Raw genomic sequence first — 23,157 nt, 5'->3', positions numbered from 1 at the left:
GTTTTTCAACGTAAAATCAATACATAGGACTCCAGGTGTTACTTCATACAGTGAAAGTGGGAGCCACTAAAATACAACTCACCTGAGCCACAACAAGAATTAAAACAAAGTTACAAAATAAGGCATAGTGGTGTCAGCCTGGAAACCCAATATCCTGCAGGTGGAGGTAGAAGAACTAGCTTGAGGCCAGCTTCACCAACACTGAAAGTTTGAAGCCAGCCTGCTACATGCTACCCTGTTTCTAAATTAACCCTGACAGCCAGGCCCTGCAGGGCTCACTTCTTGTTTTGTTTGTTTGCTTGTTTTTGTTTTATGAGAAAGGGTTTCTCTGTGTAGCGCCGGCTGTCCTGGAGTCACTATGTAGACCAGGCTAGCCTCGAACTCACTTCTAATCCGAGCACTTGAGAGGCAGATGCAGAGGAATCTCTGTGTATTCCAAGCAGAATTGGTCTAAATATAGAGTTCCAGGACAGACAGCCGTACATGAGACAAGACTGTATTTTAAAAAACCCACAAGCATACATCCATACAACATACATACATACATACACACATACATACATACATCTGTACACACACTCAGGCAGACACATAAGTATTTCTCCACATATCAAGTAGATGGACAGGTGCCCAGATAATATATGTTTCCAGAATCTGAAATCTGGTTTCACACAGTCCTGTCTCCCTGGAACTCAGCCACAGGCAGCAGGAAGATGCAGGGGACTGCCTCTGCAGCCTTGAACACAGCCATGGGAGGACCCTTTGGCACAGATTATGGCAATGGCAACTAATATCCCAAAGACAGTAATGATGGTGGACTTCAGAATGCGTCCCCCACAGCCTGTGGATATAGGGCAGCTGTTACTGAGGTGGGGAGGCCCAGCCACCGGGGCCCCAAAAGATCTTTTATTTGGGAAAACTGAAGCCCGTGATGATTCACCTCAGTCTCTGATAGCTACACCAGCTGCTGTTTTCTATGTGCATCTGAGTCTCTGTATGTGACCTGTGTTCTGGTGCCCACAGAGGGCATAGGATTTCCTGGGATTGAAATTAAAAGCAACTGTGAGCAACCATGTGGATGCTGGGATCCAAATCAGGGTCTTCTTACAGAGCTGTATGCTCTGGAGCTGTCACCCTTAACAACATTTTTGTTTGTTTGTTTGTTTGTTTGTTTGTTTGGGCTTTTTTATTTTTAAAGCAGAGGATCTCTCTGTATAATTCTGGATGTCCTAGAATTAGCTCTGTAGACCAGGCTCGCCTCAAACTCACAGAGATTTCTCTGACTCTTCCTCTTGAGTACTGGGATTAAAAGCTTCCACCACCATCACCTGACAAGTGTTAGGCTTCCTAAAACAGGGTCTCACTACACAGCCCTCCAAATGGCAAGTGCAAATCGCCATTCATTGTCCTGAGACTGATTTCACTATGATTTGGAAGAACAGCAAAGCCTTGAAAACAGATCTGAAACAATCCCAAAACTAAAGAAAGAAAGGCTATAACCTGAAAAACTTTTCCCCTGAAGCAAATACACCTTGCTAAATTGATGAATTCTATAAACACTTAAGGGTACACACACACACACACACACACACCCCAAAAATTTAAAACTAGTATGTTGATACCCAGAGGATGGGTTTCCATCCTTGGGCTCAGCCTGCCCTATGTGTCTGTGTTAAATCCCAACATGCCTCACCTCTATTTAGTGTCTAGAGACAGTGGCAGAGCATAGTATGTTGTGCTGGGACTCCCAGAAATGTTCTGTTCCCCCGAAGTCTTTACAAAAGAATGTTTATATATTTCTTTTATGTATATGAATGCTGTAATTGCATGGATATCTGCATACCAGAAGATGTCATAGGACACTATTATAGATGTATGTATTTGTGTGTGTGTGTGTGTGTGTGTGTGTGTGTGTGTGTGTGTGTGTGTGTACACAAGTGTGTGTATAAGTCATCTATGTAACAAGATGTATTTCCTTGAGGTGAAAAGCCATTTCTCAGGAGATGGCCTTTCTTGCTTTAGTGCTACACTAGTTCAGGATCAGCCTTCAAGGCTCTGCTGTTCATCAAAATCAAAGTGATTTTGGGCTTAGTTAGGACAATGACTGGGGATTTGCAGGTGTCCTTTGGAGGGCTAGAACTAGACAGCAGGAAAGCTGACAGTGAGATGTCTCAGTCACTGTGTGTGACTTTGGTACTATAGTAGGATAGCCTAGGTTATGAATCCCCCGCATTTTATACAGGTGTTCTTCAACTAAGTAGCAATATTTTTCTGCACACTTTCTCTCCGATTTGTGTCCTGAGAGATGATGTCAGGTTTTCTGCAGAGCTTCCTGCTCATTTTGTTTTCTTTCCATCAGTATTTTCATGCATTTGCGTGGGATGATTTAACCTGTTTCCATCCAGAGCAGTCATTACCTGGAAAGACTTCCCAGTACCTGGCTTGCAGAACTGCATTTCCTGTCCAGATAACTCCCTGATGCAGGGGAGTTAGAAACGCAACCGCCAAGCTCAAATGAAAGAGTAACGCCATCCCTCCTGAGGAAAACAGAAATCTACAGGTATTAGCCACTTCTCAGCACAAGCTGCCAGTGCCTGTTTATCCATATAGATGTCTCTTCTTGCATGCTCTATGGAGACTCACATGGACCTATTTCCCCCTTTTGAACTGTGATGTTTAGTATGTGACACCTCTGCTAGCAGCTGTCAATGAGAGGACACTCAAAAACCAACTCCTTGCAGGAATATCAGCTGGGTATTGGGATCATGGCTCAGGTGCAGAGGACTTTCCTAGATCTCACACTGATAGCCAGGGGCCATGGCTCAGTGGTAGAGTTCCTCCCTAGACTCTCCCAGTGAGCGAAAGAGTCATGGCTTTTTGGGGAGCCCCTACCTAGAATCCCCAGTGAGGAGTTGGGTCTGTGGCTCAGTGATAGAGGACCTGTGAGGGGCTGAGGATATATCTGCATAATAGTATACCCAGCCTAGTATGCTGAGGACTCTACACTTTAGCCTCAGCTTAGGAGAATTTAATAGAAGGCAATTTACATACAGGGTGCTGCCTGAATGAAGGCCTGTACTCCAGAAGAGGCACCAAGTCTCATTATAGATGACTGGGAGCCACCATGTGGTTGCTGGGAATTGAACTCAGGACCTCTGGAAGAGCAGCCTCGGTGCTCAAACTCTCAGACATCTCTCCATCCCAAAGGCAAGTGTCTTGGTGAGTCTCTATTGCTGTGAAGAGACACCATGATCAATGCAATTCTGACTAAAGAAAGCATTTAACTGGACAAGGCTTAGTTTCATAGAGGCTGGCAGTTTGGAAACTCAGCATGGAGAAAGGAGGTAGGGGAGCATTCTAGGAATCTCTCTCATGGAAAAATAACACCTTTGAATTTTCAGCTCTTTTTCCAAAGCTATGGATGTGTTTGTAGGTCATCACAGACTCTCTCCCTCAGTCAGACTCCATAAGGAAAAATACTTAGAAAAGCTTTTACCATGGACATCCCCATTATCACAAATATGTCTATGTCATAGCCATTTTCTGTAGGTGTATGGGGGTTTTGAAGATCACCAATTTATCAATTTTTACATTATCTATCTATCTCTGTTACTCCTAGGACATATATTCCCGTGAGAAGTTAGACTAGAAATTTTACCATGAGCTGATCAACTAATATTAACGTGCTTTATTTGCTTATCCTAAACAGCTGGTGATAGCAACTTTAAAAACACAGGAAGAAAAACTTGTACTATAAATGAGTTGTATGCGTAGCTGGTTTTTTTATATTTGTTGTGGCTATTTTCACCCTGCCCCTTTCTCCACATGGAATGGGCAGTTTTTCCTTCACAGCCATTCTGTTTGGGGACCTAACACTGGTTGGGATGTACATTGTCACCTGCACAGTTCCTTCTGTCTCTTTGTGCTAGGCATGAGCACCACCTGTTCCCCATGATGGTGTCTCAGGTTTAAAGGGAGAAGCTGGCTTCTAAAGCATCCTGACACCTCACCTAAGTCAGCACCCCACCAAGCACCATGGACAGAATGCAGGAGGTGTAATTGCCTACACCATTTCCTCCAGCTCTGTTTCCTGTCAGAGCCAGGGTTCTGAGCACAGTTTCCATTTCTCACCCTCGTCAGATCCATCTTCTCCACATTAGCCCTAACTCAGATGCCAACGGCAATCCCAAAAGCAGTGATGATCTTCACCATCAATAGTGTCCTGGAGAGTGAATGAACAGGCTCTCCTGTGAAATGAGGCCTCCATTTCTCACATTTACTTCCATAGTTGTCAGATCTCCCATCTTTAACCAACATGGTTCTTGGCTTTGGTGGCCTTAAACTTCACCCTTAAGGCCTTTGCTTGAGAACTGTTGCCGACTGCACATTACTTGCTAAGATCCTTATTTATATGTACAGATCATATGGGAGAGGAGAAAAGACCTCAGACAGTGCCAGGCTCTGGGCTGTCTGTGTCCTCAGGCAGAAGCAGCTGTTTGGATAAGGACTCATTGACATGTTAGACATGGTCCCTCCCTCCCTTGTGGACCAATCAGCTGAGTTATACATGCACTGGAGAAATTACACTGGATTATAGTCTCACTGAATGTTGGATATTATTCACCTGCCGAAACAAAATCCCACTTGATCTCCCTACAGTACAAGTCTAACAACAATGCAGACATAGGAAGACTTAGACCTTAACCCTTTGTGATGGGAATCCTGCTGTACCACAAAACTGTGGTAAGGGAGACTGAGAGCCACGAGGTCTTATGTGCTCATATTTTGCTCTACCACGGTCACAGTGCTTGGTCCAGGCAGTCACTGGGCTGTTGAAAAGATAATTGAAGGTGTCCCCAATGTCCTGCCTCACAGAGATACTGAAAATGTCCATAAACCATCTTATGAACATTGATGCAAAAATACTGAATAAAATACTAGCAAAATGAAAGTAAGAATACATCAAAGTTATCATTCGCCTTGACCACCTAGGCTTCATTCCAGGCAGGCAGGGATGGTTTAATATATGGAAAGCTATCAATGTAATCCACCATGTAAACAAACTATAAGAAAAAGCTACATGATCATCTCCTTAGATGCAGAAATATCACTTGACTAAATCCAACACCCATTCATGTTTAAAGTTTTGGAGAGATCAGGGAGTCAAGGCATATATCTAAACATAATAAAGGCTATATACTGCAAGCCAATAGCCAACATCAAATTAAATGGAGAGATACTCAAGGAAATTCGTCTACAATCGGGGACCGAGGAAGGCTGCCCATTTTCTCCAAATCTCTTCAATCTAGTTCTTGAAGTTCTAGCCAGAGAAATAAGAAAACAAAAGGAGATCAAGGGAATCCAAATGGGAAGGGAGGAGGTTAAATTATCCCTATTTTCCGATGATATGATAGTGTGTATAAGTGACCCCCAAAATTCCACTAGAGAACTCCTACAACTGAGAAACACCTTCAGCAAATTGGCCAGATACAAAATTAACTCAAAAAAAGTTAGTAGCCATCCTATATACAAATGACAATCATGCAGAGCAAGATATTAGGAAAACAACACCCTTCCCGACTACCACAAGCAATATAAAATATCTAGGAGTATCTCTAACCAAACAAGTGAAGGACTTGTTTATTGTTCATGTGGGCAAAGACAAATACTTACTTATTGCTGGTGTGGCTGCAAACCTATAACAGCTACTATGGAAATACTGTGTATAATCCTCAAAAGCTGACAAAGAAATAAAAGGCTTGGATACAGGTCTGGAATACCAGTCACTCAAATCTGAAGAAGCCAGGATGCAAAGCAGGGCAGATTTTGCAGGTTAATGAGACCATGAATCAAAATAAATAATTACAAGGGTAGAGGGCCTACAGGTGAGTCTTTTCATAATGGAGTTTATGACCAAGCCTTGTGTTTTATGCCTAGGACTCACAGGGTATAAAGAGAAAAACTAGTCCTGCATGTTGAACTATGGCATCTACACACCTGTGAGCTAGGAGCTCTCAGGGACACACTAAACTTTCACAAATTAAATCTGTTGTAGTTTTTAAATGGCCTACTTCAGAGAATTTAGTTAGTACACATATTACTTTTATTTTATGTACGTGAGCATCCTATGTTCATATAAATTTAGCATGTGTACATCCTGTCCCCAATGGCATGAATAGAATGTAGTAGCCACTATAAATAGAATTGAAGCTGATAGAGAGCCATTTTATTGCTGTTACCTACTGGCACATGAAAGACAAATTTTAAAATGATAACACTTTTTACAAAGGAGTAAGAACACCACGGCCATTATTAGGCATTCTTACTGAAAAGGCAAAGCCATTACTAATCTTTAGAAACAATAAGCTCAGTTCTTACTGCATAGGACTTGAGTTAAGTTACAAGCACACGTATTTTGCCTCACAACTGTCAGTAGTTATAATCCCAGATGCTCCTAAAACATTTTCTGACCTCCCAGGCACCAGGTGTAATTTTATAAGGATACAGGCACACATCACACAACACACACACATTGGCACACACACACACACACACACACATTCTGGAAAAAACAGATCATAAAAAGATGTTTTCTACTTTTATTTAATGTAAATTCCAAAAATAAGAGTTGAATACTATAGGTAGCCTTTGAAACACTATCACTCTGTGGATAGCACAGGAATAAAACTAGTACAGCTGACAGTTGTCCCCTCAGTCTTGAGACTGGCGGCTTTCACTACCACAACTCTTCTTTGTATGACAGATTTCTGGGCTTCAACCACTCCAGAGTCAAAGTGTTCATTATAGGAGTGATGTATCAAAATCCAGCCAGTCCTCTGATACCCCAGGATCATTAAGGATTTGTTCCCAGAGCTCCTTGATAACTGGATTTGAGGCTTCAGCATAAGCCTCATGAGGATTTACTTCCTCATGGAGTACAGCTTCAATAGGAAGTGGAACTTCAGCTGAGGCACACTCAGCTCCCGCTGGGTCATTCTGAGCTTTGGTTACTAGGAAATGATCAGAGCCTGCAGCTGCAACAGGAGCTTGGCCATCACAATGGTCTTCCTGGCGTCCACACCTGGCAGCCCCTGAGGCTTCTTCATTGTGGAGAGATTCTTCCAGACTGGAGTAAAGTTGGGGAATGGAGTCCACACAAGATGTCCCTGAAGACACGGACTCTTCAAAAGCAGAGTGAGATTCTTCCAGACTGGGGTAAAGTTGGGGAATGGAGTCCCCATAAGATGTCCCTGAAGACACGGACTCTTCAATAGCAGAGTGAGATTCATCCAGACTGGGGTAAAATTGGGGAATGGAGTCCACATAAGATGTCCCCGAAGACAAGGACTCTTCAGTAGCAGAGTGAGATTCGTCCAGACTGGGGTAAAGTTGGAGAATGGAGCCCACACAAGATGTCCCTGAAGACATGGACTCTTGAGTAGCAGAGTCAAGAACAGATGAGCAACCATGGGAACTGGTTGATCCCTCAACATCCTTGGAGCTTTCCATATTCTCTGGTTGTTCTGAAACATTTTGGAGATTTTTCTGTTTGTACTTAGCTCGGCGGTTCTTGAACCAGATCTGGAAACACAAAAAGAGAAGTTATAGGAAGACCTGCGTGTGTCATCCTGGCTCAGAATAGGAAGTGGCAGCAGATGCCTAAAAAGAGGTACGATGTCAGGATAGATACCACCTAACACTCAAAAACTAGGGTAACCACCTAGATTTTCTATGTCTTTACTAGAAACATAAATGTCTAGGTCCTGAGACTCTACACAGTAATAATGTGTCTCCAGGGCACTACGCATGCACAAGCTGCATGCCAAGTCCAGCCCTGTATGAACAAACATCTACAGTCAAAATCTATGTCATGATCTCTCAGGATTGTACAAGCACAAACTGACAGGGATTTCCAAAACAGTGAAGGTGCTGACTGGAGAAATGTATTGGTGGCAGGGGGAGAGAGTCAAGAAAAAGTCATACCTGGATCTGGTACTCTGTCACTCCAAGATTTTCGGCCAGCTCCTCACGTTGCTCTTTCCTTGGGTGCATGCACTCATCAAAATATTCTTGCAGCCGGCGATTTTGTTCTTCGGAGTACTTCATGCGACACCTCTTTTTCTGCTTTGGAGTACTGTAATTCTCAGACCTTTCTGAGGAATATGAGGGCATCTGGGGTATTGAGTGACCTGGGTTAGTTCCTGATGTTGGCAGACTTGAGCTCCCTCCAAGATCTGGGTCCATACGGATACATGGTTTACTTGAAGATCCAAAGGATACCTGGGGAACTTGGTATCTTTGATATTCTGATTCCCATTGGAGACATGATGGTTCGGTGGTTGCTTGAGCCTCTAGGGCCCTTTGGGACATGTAGAGATTTTGATTGCCTTGAAATCCTAGATGCCTTTCGAGATGCGTCTGATTCCGGGATCCTCCAGAAAGTAGAAAACTTTGAGACATTTGGTGCTCTAAGTTGCTTGTCAAAACTGGATGTCTTTGGAGGCTTGATTGTGTAGGAAATCCTGTGGGCACTAGAGGATACTGAGTCCTTTGGAGACATACATTCCTTGCATGCTCTTGTGGCATTTGAAAACCTGTGTCCATGAGTGCATTTGAAGACATTTGGAAATTCGGATGAAAGCCTTGAAACCTTTTGGGTCCTAAGGATCTTGGGTAGGATGAATTAAACGGCAGAACTCGAGATACTGGTGGATATGGAAGCCTACTACAATGTGGTCCTACTGGAATACATTCTTGAACTGGGGAACCTGTGAGGAGAGAAAATCATCACATCAGCTCTACAGATAAAATATTCAAACAACAGATAAATTCTCTATGTGAGTCTCTAGGTTTTCAAATGAGAAAAACAATCATAGGCTCTTAGTGTTATCAAAATTACATAAGGGTCAGAAGAGGAATGACAGCCTGTAATCCCAACTCCTTCATAAATGCAGGAGGAGAATTCTCAGCTTAAGATCAGCCTAGACTACAGAGTGATATCCAGTACACCCAGGACTGAGACAAGAGCTTTTCTTTGAAAAAATCCAAGGATGGAGACTATAAATTCATATTATTAAGACATCTCTTTCTATTTTTACTATGCTTAATATCTATTCTATCACTAGTGTTGGTGACTGAATAAAAAAGGAGAAATCAGAAAATGATTGAGTTTTGTGAGGAAGGCATGGCTAGAAGCAAGACAGAGCCAATGTCGTCTTTGTAGAGAAACATTCAGGCCTCATTCTTGATTCCATACCAGCACCTTAAGGCTTAATTACACAGAAGGTTCATGGAGATGTCTTTCAATGTTGTAACTTCGCTTTTATATCATATTGGGGTTGAGAAGCCACATGTTTATGACAGTGGACATATTTCAAATCTCTTCTCTTCAAGTGCTTTTATCGGGTAAGTCAACTTTGGAACCCAAAAAAACAATTACTGTTTTTTTTGGAAAAACTGTTTGTGAAATTATTTTAATCACATGATATATGGACGACATATAATCCTAGGAGTCACCTTGCAAAGGCAGGAGGACCTCTCTGAGTTACAGGATATGCTGTTCTACATAAGACTTTACAATACAGCTGGAAATTAGAGAAAACCCTTCCTCAAAATAAAACCAGTCTGTTATTAATGTGAATATGTATTTAACCGCATTATTTCTCCATCCGCAGCTCTTCCTAATCTCTACAGCCACCCCACATAAGCTTCTATAATTTTCAGAATAATTCTCTCAATCCTTCAACCCACAATGGGTTCAACCTAAAGAATTGTAGGATCAAGATCGAACAGAGATTGTGGGACTGAAAAACAAGGACTGGCCCAACTGGAGATCCACCCCACCACAGACAGCCTACCTCTAAAACTTCTAATAATACTCTGCTAAACTAACAGAGAGGAGCCTAGCATGACTGTCTTATGAAAGGCTCCTCCATCAGATGAGGGAAACAGATTCAGAGACCCACAGCCTAAAAAACAAGTGGGGCTCTGGGAGTCCTGTGAAGAGGGAGAGAAAGGATTGAGGCAGACAGAAAAGTCAGGGCACTAGAAGAACACCTACAGTAGCAAATTAACTGGGTCCATGGTGGCTCACATGGACCACAACACCAACTACAAAGAACAAATGGGCTCTACTAAGGCTGCTTACTTCCCATTTGAGGCATATATGCTGCTTGTTCTAGATGTGTGTCCACTATCAAGTGGAGTAAAGATTGTCTCTTACTCTGTTGCTTGCCTTTAGGTCCCTTTCCCATAGCTGGACTGCCTGGTCTGGGCCCATTGGCAGAAGATGCCCTCAGTCCTTCTGTAATTTGATATGCCCACCTGTGTTGATAACCACAGGGGACTCTACTTCTCTATGGAGATGGGGATAGGAGAATGATGGGAGGGCTCATGAGAACTGGGCTGAGAAGGAAAAATGGAAGGGGCTGTGATCAGGCTGTAAATTGATTAAATAAGAAAAATGTAAAAATCAAATACATATGAAGCTCACCAAAGAAAAAATTCATTACAGTTAATGATTACAACCAGGGCTGGAGAGAATGCTAAGACTTTAAGAGCATTGGGGCTTTTCCACAGGTCCTGATTTCAATTCACCACAAACATATGGTGGATCACAACCATCTATAATGAGATCTGGTGCCCTCTTCTGCTAGTATAGAACACGTGCACGCCGAACATTTTAAACATATTAAGTAAATAAATCTTTAAAAGTAACAATTCTAACCACAGTATGCATATATGAATTCATACAGTATACTCTATACGAATGAAACGAGATATTAAGCATGCCATGTATGTTAATATATATATATATATATTGATTGTGTTATATATACATTTATATTGTCCCTTACATGATGTAATGATGGGAAGATAGTCATTTTTAATGGAGACTAAAAAAACTTCATATGTAAGTCAAACCACAATGGGAGTTGACCCATTATTAAAAGAATGTTGTACAAAATATTTTAATCACATGGCATAGAGCCTTCCTTTAATCCTAGGAGACAAGTTGCTAAAACAGGATGACCACTGAGAGGTCCAGGCTGTCACTTTCCAGTACAGCTGGATAACACAGAAAGACTTTTCCTAAAACACACCAAACATTCTTCCCCACTCCAAATTCTTCCTTAATCTGTAGCCTGTGAATATCTACTCCCTCATTTTTATAAAAATAATAGCTAATTAGTAAGTACAAAAGAGAGAGAGAGAGAAAGAGAGAGAGGTAATGAAACTCAACTATTCCTCACATGATCATTGTGCCTAAATTAAAGTATCCTTCTTATACACAGTGAGAACTTTTTTCAAGACTGGGTTTCTCTCTGTATCCTCGGCTGTCCTAAACTCACTTTGTAGACCAGGCTGGCCTTGAACTTGCAGCAATCTGCCTGCCTCTGCCTCCTGAGTTCTGGGATTAAAGATGTACACCACCATGCCAGGCCAACCCAGTGTTTTTCAACATGTAAGTAACATGTACAAAATTATGGTTTTTTACATTGTACTTTGGTGGTATCTCTACTTTGTTCTGAAATTGGTTCCATGTTGGTAAAGCTTAGGCATCTGTGTGTCATCTTCAAAGAAATGTTTTCTCAAACAACAAAATCGGATAGATGATTAGTATTTACAACATACTAAAATTTTAACATTGAATTTCAAGAACAAGCAGTTGCCAGAGGACATGGTGAATTACAACTTTCATCCACCACTAAAGAGGCAGAGGAATGTGGATATCTGAATTTGAGGCCAGATGGGTCTACAGAGAAAGTTTCAGAGTATCCAGGTCTCCTCATATAATCCAGACTGCGCCTGTTGCTGCTGCTGCTGCCACTGCTGCTGCTAGCAGTGGGGGTGGGGAAGATGATAACTATTAAACACATGCTTTTAACACCCCTTCACTGCTGCTTTCAGGCATTTATTCCCACACTTAGAAGCATGAGGTAGTAGGATATCTGTGAGGTCCTTCCAACTATGGACTCCACTGAGAGATCAAAGACAGTCTGGAATATATAGACTTCCCGGATTAGTAAAAAGGAAACCAACAAACAAACAAATATTAAACATAGGTAGCCATCACATGGATACAAACTAACATATTAAAATATTATTTTATATAATCAGAAAGGTCAAGATAATTTTTTAAAAAAATATTGTGATGAAGACCCTGTGGAGAAAGAGAGACTCCTATTCATTGTAGCTAGAAGTTGAAAAGAATACAGCCTCCAGGCAGTCACATACTCATCTACACAGAAAACTCACCCTGGATTTCAGTAGGCTCTGCCATCTTCCCAGATCCCTCCTGAAGCTTGAAGCTCGAAGCTCTACTCCAGGAATGAGGCCTTAAATAGGTTCTTCATCCAGGACCCTCCCACCTTCACACCCTTAATCCCCTCTTGCCCATCTGATACCCCACCCTGAGGCCTCATTCAGTGTGCAGCCCCACCTTATAGGGCTGGCTGGTTTGCTTAGAACCACAAAAATTAACTCTTTCTTGGCCAAAGTCTCTTGATTCTCCTGCACCCTTAAGGGTTCAACTCAAAAGAAATGTGGACTCCACTGGTTGATGACCACCTCAAGAAATGAGACTACATGCAACTCACTGCCCAGATTCACTGCTTTATATTGACATGGCTGATACTCCTCCTTTTTTATCTCTTTATGAAATTGAGACAGAGTCTCCCTACCTAGACCAGTCTGGCTATCACCTCACAGAGATCCACCTGCTTCTGCCTCCTTTAGACCGAGTAAAAGACACAAAACTCACTTTGTTCCTCACTTCTTGATAGGGATTTGTCTCCTCAGCCTTAGATAATTTTGGCAACTACTCTTCAGCCATGATACCACCACTATCATGCTATTTCTACATGGAGCAGCTAGACCCTAAATCATGTTCCCTGGATAATTAAATCCCTTACAGTCCTCCAGTTGCACCTAAGATCTACTATAAGCATAGGCCTGATCATGGATTGTTTGGTCACAGATTGGCCCTATAATGAATATGTGGCCACAGAGAGCTGCTGTTGTATTTTTTGAGAGGATGCACTGCTTTGACTCCAACCCAGCCTCCCTGAAGTGTGTTTCCTGGAAGTTTAATATCTTCCAACCAGGTGAATATGGAAGCTTCATCTATCTTCTTACTTGTTCAGGAAACCTATGTCAGGGAAGACCTACCTTACATTACTAAGTCATGGCAAGATTTCTTGATACCTAGAAAAGGATTAAAGTTAACTACATTATCAAATTAGTACAAATTTTATCACAAATGTCTTGGTGAGGTTCAGTGACAGAGCTAATCTGGACCTTAAGCCTCTGTGTAGTTTATGGTGATGTACAGCAGTTTTCATTAGAGAATAATAAGAGTGGCCCACTGCACAGTAGATTTAGTACTGAAAACAGAGCCCACTCTACACTCTGATATTGATCCCATCTGTACAGAGAAATTTCAGTTCACAATATGGCTGAACGGGCAAGATATCGCATACAAAAATCTTTTAGCTCTTCTTAATCCAGTTGGAATGCAGAAATAACTTTAATCCCAAGAGGCAAACAAATAGATCTCTGAATAAAGGCCAGCCCAGAATAAAGCAAGTTTTAGATAAAATAAATCTCATGTCCAGGGTGTGGTGACACATGCCATTAATCCAAGATCTCAGGCAATCATGGAGGTCTGAATTCTAGTTAGTTCTTTTCAGTCAGTTCAGGTGACTCTGCTAGGTCAGAGGCAGTCAAGTGTCGTTCATTTCCTGGCATTTCAGTTTCTGGAATTCACAGGCAGTTTAACTAGGAGAGTTTTGTAAAGACCAAATTCAGAGAGAGGAAGCTATACATAGCTCAACACAAAACAGAGAATGAGAAGGATCCATAAGTTCATAACCTATTTCCAAAGATACTATGAGGCAAAGAAGAACAATTGAGAAAAAGGATGACAAAAATTCAGACTGAGAGACTAGGAGAGGAGTTTCAGCCAGAACAGCTGATTTAAAGCAGCCAGCCAGAGTTTAGAAAGAAATAGAAAGTGTGACATTAATCATAAAAAGGTCACTGCAGTTCCTTCCTGCACTATCTCCTACATGGAAACTCCACTACAGAAGGTAGAATTGATAAGCACTCGTGATTTGCTACTGAATATCATTAACTTCACTTGCTTGACTTTAAATCATTCTCACCCTGAGCTAACTGATTCAATTTGGTTATTCAAGACGCCAACCCTCGTTTTTATAAAGGAATTGCAGTAATTGAAACCATCTCCAATTCCTTTGATCATTCTAAATGCCAAAGGGCCCAACTAGATAACGCCAAGCTATCTTTGAGTTCCCTATCAGGGTGCGAGTTATGTTTAGGTAAATTTATTCCCTTCTCCTATCAACATCTCTGTAATATAACCATCACCGAGATATCTTCCCTTTCTGATTATATCCTTCTGAGTAATTACACTTGGTGGGCCTGTAACAATGGTCTCACTCCCTTCACATACTCCCCCCATTTAAAAAACAGTAAGACCACCTTTTGTATCCTGGTTCAATTAGTCCTCCACTTAATATATTATATTGAAGAACATTTTCCCACTACTGGGATCCTGTTACTGAACAAGCCCTACTTAGAACCAAATGTGAGCCTATAACAGCAATTACCCTTGCTCTCCTCCTCGGATTGGGCACTACAGGTACTGGAGTAGACATAACCTCTCTTGTTCTCTCCAATAAACATTACTTAGATCTTCACCTGTCAATTGATGAAGACTTGGAGCAGATGAAAGCTACCATATCCCACCATGAAAAATCCTTGTCCTTCCTCAGTGAGGTCTTTCTACAAAGTAGGAGAGGTCTAGGCTTGCTACATCTTCAGCAAGGGGGACTTTGTGCTGCCCTCAAAGAAGAGTGTTGCTTTTATATGGACCACTCTGGGGTAGTCAAAGATAACGTGGCCAAGGTTAGAGAAGGCTTAGAAAAAAGAGAAAGACAACGAGAACAGGAGCAGAGTTGGTTCCATAATTGGTTCTCCACCGCCCCTTGGCTTAGTACCTTGTTACCCTCCATTCTGGGCCCCTGGTAAAATTTCTCCTCCTTATCTCTTTTGGTCCCTGAGCTTTTAGACGCCTCACTATCTTTGTAAAACAACAGCTAGATGCTCGAGATGCTCAAGAAATACAGCTGGGTGACTTCTCTGCCTCTCTGAGCTGGCAGGTTTTCACCACAGCATTGGGCTCCTAAGTCTTTATTGATAAAATAGCATGATCTGCAAAAATGCAAGGACACCACAAGGATGTGGAGGGAAAGGAACACTCCTTTATTGCTGGTGGGAATGCAAACTAGTACAGCCACTTTGGAAATCTGTCTGGGGCTATTTTAGAAAACTGGGAATAGGGCTTCCTCAAGACTCAGCTATTACACTCCTTGGAATATACCTAGAAGATGCTCCAGCACACAACAAGAAAATTTGCTCAACCATGTACATAGCAGCCTTTTTCATAATAGCCAGAACATGGAAACAGCCTTAGTGTCCCTCAGTAGAAGAATGGATAAAGAAACTGTGGTACATATACACTATGGAATACTACTCAGCTATTAAAAACAAGGAATTTCTGAAATTTGTGGACAAATGGATTGAGCTAGAAATGATCATAATGAGTGAGTTAACCCAGAAGCAAAAAGAGTCAAATGGTATATACTCATAATCCCATGAAAGCCTTCACTTACCAGGAAAATGGTACAGAGGGGAGGACATCCTATTTGCACTCTACATGTAAGAAGCATGGGTGAATAGCAAAGTAGAAGGATCAAAATGGTCCTAGAAACCTACAAGAAGAACATTATGATAGGCAGATTTGGGTCCAGGGGTCCCGCTCAAACTATCACACCAGCCAAATACAATACAGGCTAGAAACTTCAAACTCCTACCCAGATCTAGCCAATGGACAGGACATTCTCCACAGTTCAGTGGAGAGTGCGGTATGACTTTCACACCTACTCTGGTGCCTCATATTTGGCCATGTCCCCTGGAGGGAAGACCTGGTGGCACTCAGAGGAAAGATAGCAGGCTACCAAGAAGAGACTCGATACCCTATGAACATATAAAGGGGGAGGAAATCCCCTCAGTCACAGTCATAGGGGAGGGGTGTAAGGGGAAAATGGGAGGGAGGGAAGAATGGGAGGATACAAGGGATGAGATAACCATTGAGAGGTAACAAGAATAAATTAATAAAAAATTATTTTGAAAAAATAGAATGATCTGGGATTTTCAATTATCACACTGTTTATCTTGTTTAGTCAGAATTGTTAAGATCAATTAAACTAATGACATTTCATTCTGGAAAAAATGTGGGCAAAGACAAATAATTCCTTACTGCTGGTGTAGCTGGAATCTATACAGGTGCTTTAGAAACAATGTGTACATTCCCAAAAAGGTGACAAAGACAGGTCTTGGATACAAGTCTAGAATATCAGTCACTCAAATCTGAAGTAGCCAGGATGTAAAGCAGGGCTGATTGGGCAGGTTAATGAGGCCATGTGTCAAGATAAATACTTACAAGGGCAGGCAGCCAACATGTCTGTCTTTTACCATCAAGTTATTACCTAGCTTCATTCCTGGGATTAACAGGGTGTAAAAAGAAAAACTAATCCTGTATTTTGTCCTGTGACATAGACATACCTGAGAGCTATGAGTTTTCATGGACACACTAAACAATTTGACAGAAGAAATCTGTTTTAGTTTGTATGTGGTCCCCTTCAGAGCATTTATTTACTACATATATGTTTATTTTATGTATATGAGAATTCGAATTACACATAAACATAGCAAGTGTACACCCTCACCTCAATGGCATGAACAGGTCATAGGATTGAAGCTGATAGTGAGCCGTTGTATTGCTTTTATCTATGCTCTTTTTGCAAAGGACAACATACATCTTGGAAGTTGTTAGCTATTCCAACAGTTCATGTAAAGCCATTAGTAATCCTTGGAATCAGAGAGCTCAGTTCTTACTGCAGAGGACATGCTTTAAGTGGCAAGCACACACATGCTGCCTCAACAATGTCATTAGTTATAATCCCAGAAGTTCCTAAGCCATTTTCTTCCCTCCCAGGCCCCAGATATAGGTTTCTATGGATAAAAACATACAACACAAACACACACACACACACACACACACACACACACACACAGAGTAAAGTAAATCTGTCAGCCATTCTGGAATGAAAAGAAGATTAAAAAATGTTTTCTGAAATGTTGTTAAGGTATTTAATATATAATACAACAACAAGTGAAGAATACTATAGATAGTGCTTGAAACAGTCTCAGTGTGTGAATAACACTGACATGAAACTAATACAGAGTAGCTTGCATCTACACCCTCAGTCTTAAGAGTGATGACTTTCCCTACCACACCACTTCTTTGTTTTGCAGATGTCCGGGCCTCAACCAGTCCACAATCAAAGTGTTCATTGGGGGTGTGATGTACCTCTATTCATCTAGCCAATTGATAGACCTAGACCATTAAAGATTTGATTCAAGAGCAGTTTATCTTCTGGACTGCAGTCTTTAGCAGCCTCTGCTTCTTGGAATGCAGCTTAAGTAAAATGTGTAGATTCAACTGAGGCGCCTTCAGCTACTGCTGGGTCATTCTCACCTTCAGTTACTAAAAAATGACCAAGGCCTGCACCTGCAGCAGGAGCTTGGCCATCACAATGGCCTTCTTGGAGTCCACACCTGGCACCCTCTGAGCCTTGCTCAATGTGGAGAGTTTCCTCCAGGCTGGCATAAATTTGGGGAATGGAGCCCACACAAGATGTGCCTGAAGACATGGACTGTCCAGTGGCAGAATCCATAAGAGATGAGCAACCTTGGGAACTGGTTGATCCACCATCCTTAGAGCTTTCCATTTTCTCTGGAGGTCCTGAAATATTCTGGAGATTTTTCTTTTTGTACTTAGCTCGGTGGTTCTTGAACCAGATCTGGAAAGACAAAAAAAGAAGTTTAGCAATATGAAGTTGCAGGAGATGCATAAAAATGGTAGGAAGTCAGGATGCCTAGGACCGGACACTAACAACTAGGGAAACTTCACCTACATCTTCTGAGTCATTACTAGAAACATTAATGCCTGGGTCGCTGAGACCCTACATGGGAATATGTGGCTCCAGGGTAGTACCCATGCAGAAGCTGAAGGCCAAGTCCAGCTCTGGATGAACAGATATCTCCAGTCCACAAATAACAACTCCAAGAATTGTACAAGCACAAAATGTGAGAAAATTTGAAAATGTGAAGGTGAAAATTGGAGAACTATTTTGGCTGCAGGGAGAGACAGACAAGAGAAAGTCATACCTGGATCTGGTACTCTGTCACTCCAAGATTTTGGGCCAGCTTCAAGCGTTGCTCTTTGCTTGGGTACATGCGATTATTAAAATAAGTTTGCAGCTCTAAGGTTTGTTTTTCAGAATATTTAATGCGATGCCTTCTCTTCTTCTTTGGCGCTCTGAGGTGAACTTCCTGGTCATTGTATGCATCAGAGAGATTCATACAGTCTAATGAATTAGTAAAAATAAATAAATAAATAAATACAATAGCAATACACAGAGAAAAAGAGAGAGAGAGAGAGAAAGAGAGAATGAGGGATGGGGGGGTAGTTAATGAAATCAAAGTACCCCTGACATTATCATCGTGCCTAAACTACAATGTAATTTGTATACCTAGTATTTATCAACCTATCAGTAATCTGTTTGAATTCATGCTTTTAAAAAATGTTGTGCTTTGGTGCTATCTCTAATTTGTTGTGCCATCACATCCACATTTTTGGAGATTACACAAGATCAGATAGATTATTAATATTTACACAAAGCCTGGAGTGGTGGTACACGCCTTTAATCACAGCACTCGGGAGGCAGAGGAAAGTGAATCACTGTGAATTCGAGGCCATCCTGGGCTACAAAGCGAGTCCAGGACAGCTAAGGATACACAGACAAACCCTGTCTCAAAAAAACAAAAAACAAAAACAAACAAACAAAAATTTACAATATACCAAAACTTTAACTTTGAATTTTAGAACAAGCAGTTCTAGGAGGGTTTGGTGACATACACCTTTAATCCCACCACTAATATGGTAGAGGAATGTGGCTCTCTGAATTTGAGGCCAGATAGATCTACAGAGGAAGGTTAAGAATATCCAGGGCTTCTCAGAGAATCCATGCCTAATAAAATACTGATGTTGCTGATGATAGGTTTAACACCCTCTCACTCCTGCTCTCCAGACTTCAATAGCACACTTAGAAGCAGGAGGTCATAGGATATCTGTGATCTTGAACCACCTATGGTCTCCACAGAGAGATCAAAAACAGTCTGTAATATATAGACTTACAGGATCTCTAAAAAGTAAGCAAACAGACCAAAGAAATTTTAACACAGGTGGTCATCACATGGATGCAAATTTACACTGTAAATATTATTTTATATAATTGGAAAAGCAAAGATAATTAAAACAAACAATACTTTGTGGTGGGGAACATGTGGAAAAAGAAGGACTCATATTCATTACAGGTAGAATTTGAAAACAGTACATCCTCCCCACAGTCCTCAAGTCATCTACGCCGAATCCTTACATACAAACTCACCCTGGGTATCAGCCGGATCTCCCATCTTCTCAGATGCCTCCTGATGCTTGAAGCTCTACTCCAGGAATCAAGCCTTAAATACTTTCTCCATCCAGGACCCTCCCACCAACACACCTTTAATCCCTTCTTGCCCAGCAGACACTCCCACCCTGTGGCCTCACTCTGTCTGCAGCCACACCTTATCGGGATGCCTGGTTTGCTTGGGACCACAAAATTACCTCTTCCTTGGACCAACTCTCTTGACTCTCCTGCACTCTCAGGGGTTCAACTCAGAAGACAGTGGGACTCCACTGGTTGGTGACCACCTCAAGAAATGAGCCTTCATGCAACACACTGCCCAGCTGACCTTCTCTATATGGACATGGCTGAGACTCCTCCTTTTTTCTCTCTTTATAAAATTGAGACAGAGACTCCCTACATAGCCCACTCTGGTCATCATCTCACAGAGATCGATCTAGCTCTGGCTCTTTAGACTGGGATAAAGGATAGTCCACAAAACTCACTTTGTTTCTCACTTCATGATGGGGAATTGTCTCCTCAGCCTTCGATAATTTTGGCAACTACTCTTCAGCCATGATTACACCATTATATTGCTATTTCTAAGTGAGCAATCTTCATGCTAAATCTTACTCCCTGGATAATTGGAGTCCTTACAGTTCAACAGTGGCCCCAAAGCTCTTGTATAGGCTGGATCATGAATTCTTTGGTCACAGATGGGCCTTATAGTAAATGGGAATCCATAGACAGCTGCCGATGTATTTTTGGAGAGGATGCACTGCTTTTTCTCCAACCCAGGCTCCCTGAAGTTGCTTTCCTAACAGTTTAACTACTTCTGCCTGGGTGAATATGGAAGTTTCATCTATCTACTTATTGTTAGGGTAACTTGTGTCATGGAAGAACTAGGTTTACTGTACTAAGTCTTAGGAATATTTCCTGATAACCACAAAGGATTAAAAATAAATATATTATCAAATTAATACAAAATGTATCCAAAACATCTTGGTAAGGCTCAGTGACAGAGCTAAATTGGACTTCAAGCCCATGTGGTGCTGATGATGACCTATAGAAACTGCGATTAGAAGATAGTAAGGATGGCCCACTACACAGTAGATTTAGTACTGAAAAGGAAGCCCAACAAGGCCTACTGTTATTGACACCATCCTTATAGAGAAATTTCAATTTACAACTTGGCTCTACTGGTAAGAGTTTACATTCAAAATCATTCTAGATCTTTGGAATTCAGCTGGAATACAGATATGGGTTTAATATCAAGTGAGAGACAAATAGATCTCTGAGTTCAAGGCCAGGCTTGTTTAAAGGTTCAGACTCTGCTTGCTTAAATTTTCATTCAGCTTTAAGAGGTGATTTTAATCTTCTGTAGATTTAGAGAAAGCTTCCTGGGACTTGGGTCCATAAACTCAGTAAAGAAGCCTGGATTGAGCTGTCATTGCTGAAAGAGACACAGGTAGGAAGATGTAAGTCTAAGGAAACTCCATCTCAGCAAGAAAGGTCACCAAACTCTGTGTGATAGAGCAGAACTTTAACACCATCAAAGAGGACACAGAGTCCCATGAATCTCTATGAGTTGGACACCAGCCTAAACTATAGAAGGATATATTACATTTATATTTTGAGTTACTTTTATTTTTGTCATAGGGCATCATTTGAACCATGAAATTACAACACATTTTGCCCATGGGAATGACCAGCTACAAGTTTTCCAGGATGCCCTTTTTGAAGGGCACAGCACTTAATTGCCACACCTTTAAAACACGTCAAACCGTTAATTGACATATCAGCTGTGTATTGCCTCAGGAGTGGAGAAAGGAGGATCAGGCCTTGAGGGCCTGCCTGGACCACAAAGCAGTCCCAAGTCATATCTGGCCTACAGGAGACCTTGTCTAAAGGAAAAGCAATCAGCCTACAAAAGAAAATGATCTCTCCATGAGGCTCTAGCTTTTGTGATAAAAGAAATAGTCACATACACCAAATTATGGCAAATGAAAGCTAGACCCCAGAGCACAGACCTGTAGTGCAAGGTAATTTATAAATGCAGTAAGATAACTTCAACATTCATTGCAATCTGTACTTGAGTGATGCTGAGGTAAACAATATAAATCTCCTAATCTTTTTGTTTGACAAAAACAGGGGCTAGGTGTGGTGGTACACACCTTTACTTCCTCTAATCCAGAGGCAGAAGCAGTCAAGTCTCTGTGCGTTCAAGTCCAGCTTGTCTACAGACAGACTTCCAGGACAGCCAATGCTACACAGAGAAACCCTATCTTTTGTTGAACACACACACAGAGATACACACACACACACACACACACAACAACTTTGTGGTGGAGAATATAAATTTATATTCTTACTGCATTTCTTTCCATGTTTACCATGAAAATGACAGTAATTCAATCTGCATTCTTAAGGACCAAAGAAAAAAGGGACAAGAGAACAAGAAATGATTCAATTTTGTGAGGAAGGCATGTCTAGAGGGAAATAAGAGCAAATGTCTGCTATGTGTGGATCCTCAGTCTTCATGCCTACCCCTAGGCCAGCATCCAATGTTGCTGTTACAACGCGGTGCAATACAATAGTAAACATCGGACCCCTACCCTGATCTACTGAATTGACAGGACATTCTCCACAGTTATGTGGAGAGCAGGGGGGGGGCCTGACTTTGACATAAAGTCCGGTGGACCATATTTGCACACCTCCCTTTGTTGAGGAGGCCTGGTGGCACTCAAAGAAAGAATAAGCAGGATACCAAGATGAGACTTGATAGCCTATGACCATATAGTGGGGGAGGTGGTTCCCCTGGGTCATAGACCAAGGGGAGGGGAATAGGGTGAAAGAGGGAAGGAGGGAAGAGTGGGAGGATACAAGTGATGGGAGAACAATCTGTTGTAATCTGAATAAATTAATAAAATTAAAAATAAATAAATAAATAATTTTAAAAATGGAGTTCATGGAGATTTGTTTTAACAGAGCATGATGGCACATGTCATTAATCCAAGAACAACTGTGGGATGGTAAGAGCTCTAATTGTCTAGGGAACCTGAATTAGGATCTAGATGGCCCATGTAGAAATAGTGTCATAGTGGGTGTATCATGGCTGAAATCACTGAATGAACAAATTATCTAAGACTGAGGGAAAATTCCCATCAGGAAATGAATGAAGTGGGGGTTTTGACTATCTTTTATCCAGGACACAGGAGTGATAGGCAGGTGGATCTCTTTGAGGTGATGGCCAGACTGGACTAGGTAGTCAGACTCTGTCTCATCTTTACAAAGAGAAAAAAATCAGCAGTAAAGCTTAGCAGTGTGTGGCAGGAAGGCTTGTTTCTTGAGGGAGTCACCAATCAGTGGAGTCCAAATGTGTTCTGAGTTGAACAGCTAAGATTGAAGGAGAAGCAAGAGAGTTAGGCCAAGAAAGAGTTAATTTTGAGGTTCCAAGCAAACCAGCAAGTCTCCATAGGGTGGGGCTGCAGATAGTGTAAGGCCACAGGGTGGGAGGGTCGGCCAGGTGTCAGAGGATTAAAGGTGTGGTGGTGGGAGGATC

General features: G+C 41.6%; 1 protein-coding gene across 1 annotated transcript in view; it reads right to left on the bottom strand.

Annotated features, from left to right (window-relative positions):
• Positions 1–23,157, bottom strand: part of LOC311591033 (cone-rod homeobox protein-like) — a gene marked incomplete at both ends in the record, with an annotated part of 313,330 nt that overhangs the window by 153,342 nt on the left and 136,831 nt on the right. The gene's annotated exons all lie outside the window — the stretch shown is intronic.

The sequence above is a fragment of the Acomys minous genome (assembly GCF_964271855.1).
Source record: "Acomys minous genome assembly, chromosome: 20".
Taxonomy (NCBI): Eukaryota; Metazoa; Chordata; class Mammalia; order Rodentia; family Muridae; genus Acomys; species Acomys minous.
This window is presented reverse-complemented; position numbering and strand designations above follow the sequence as displayed.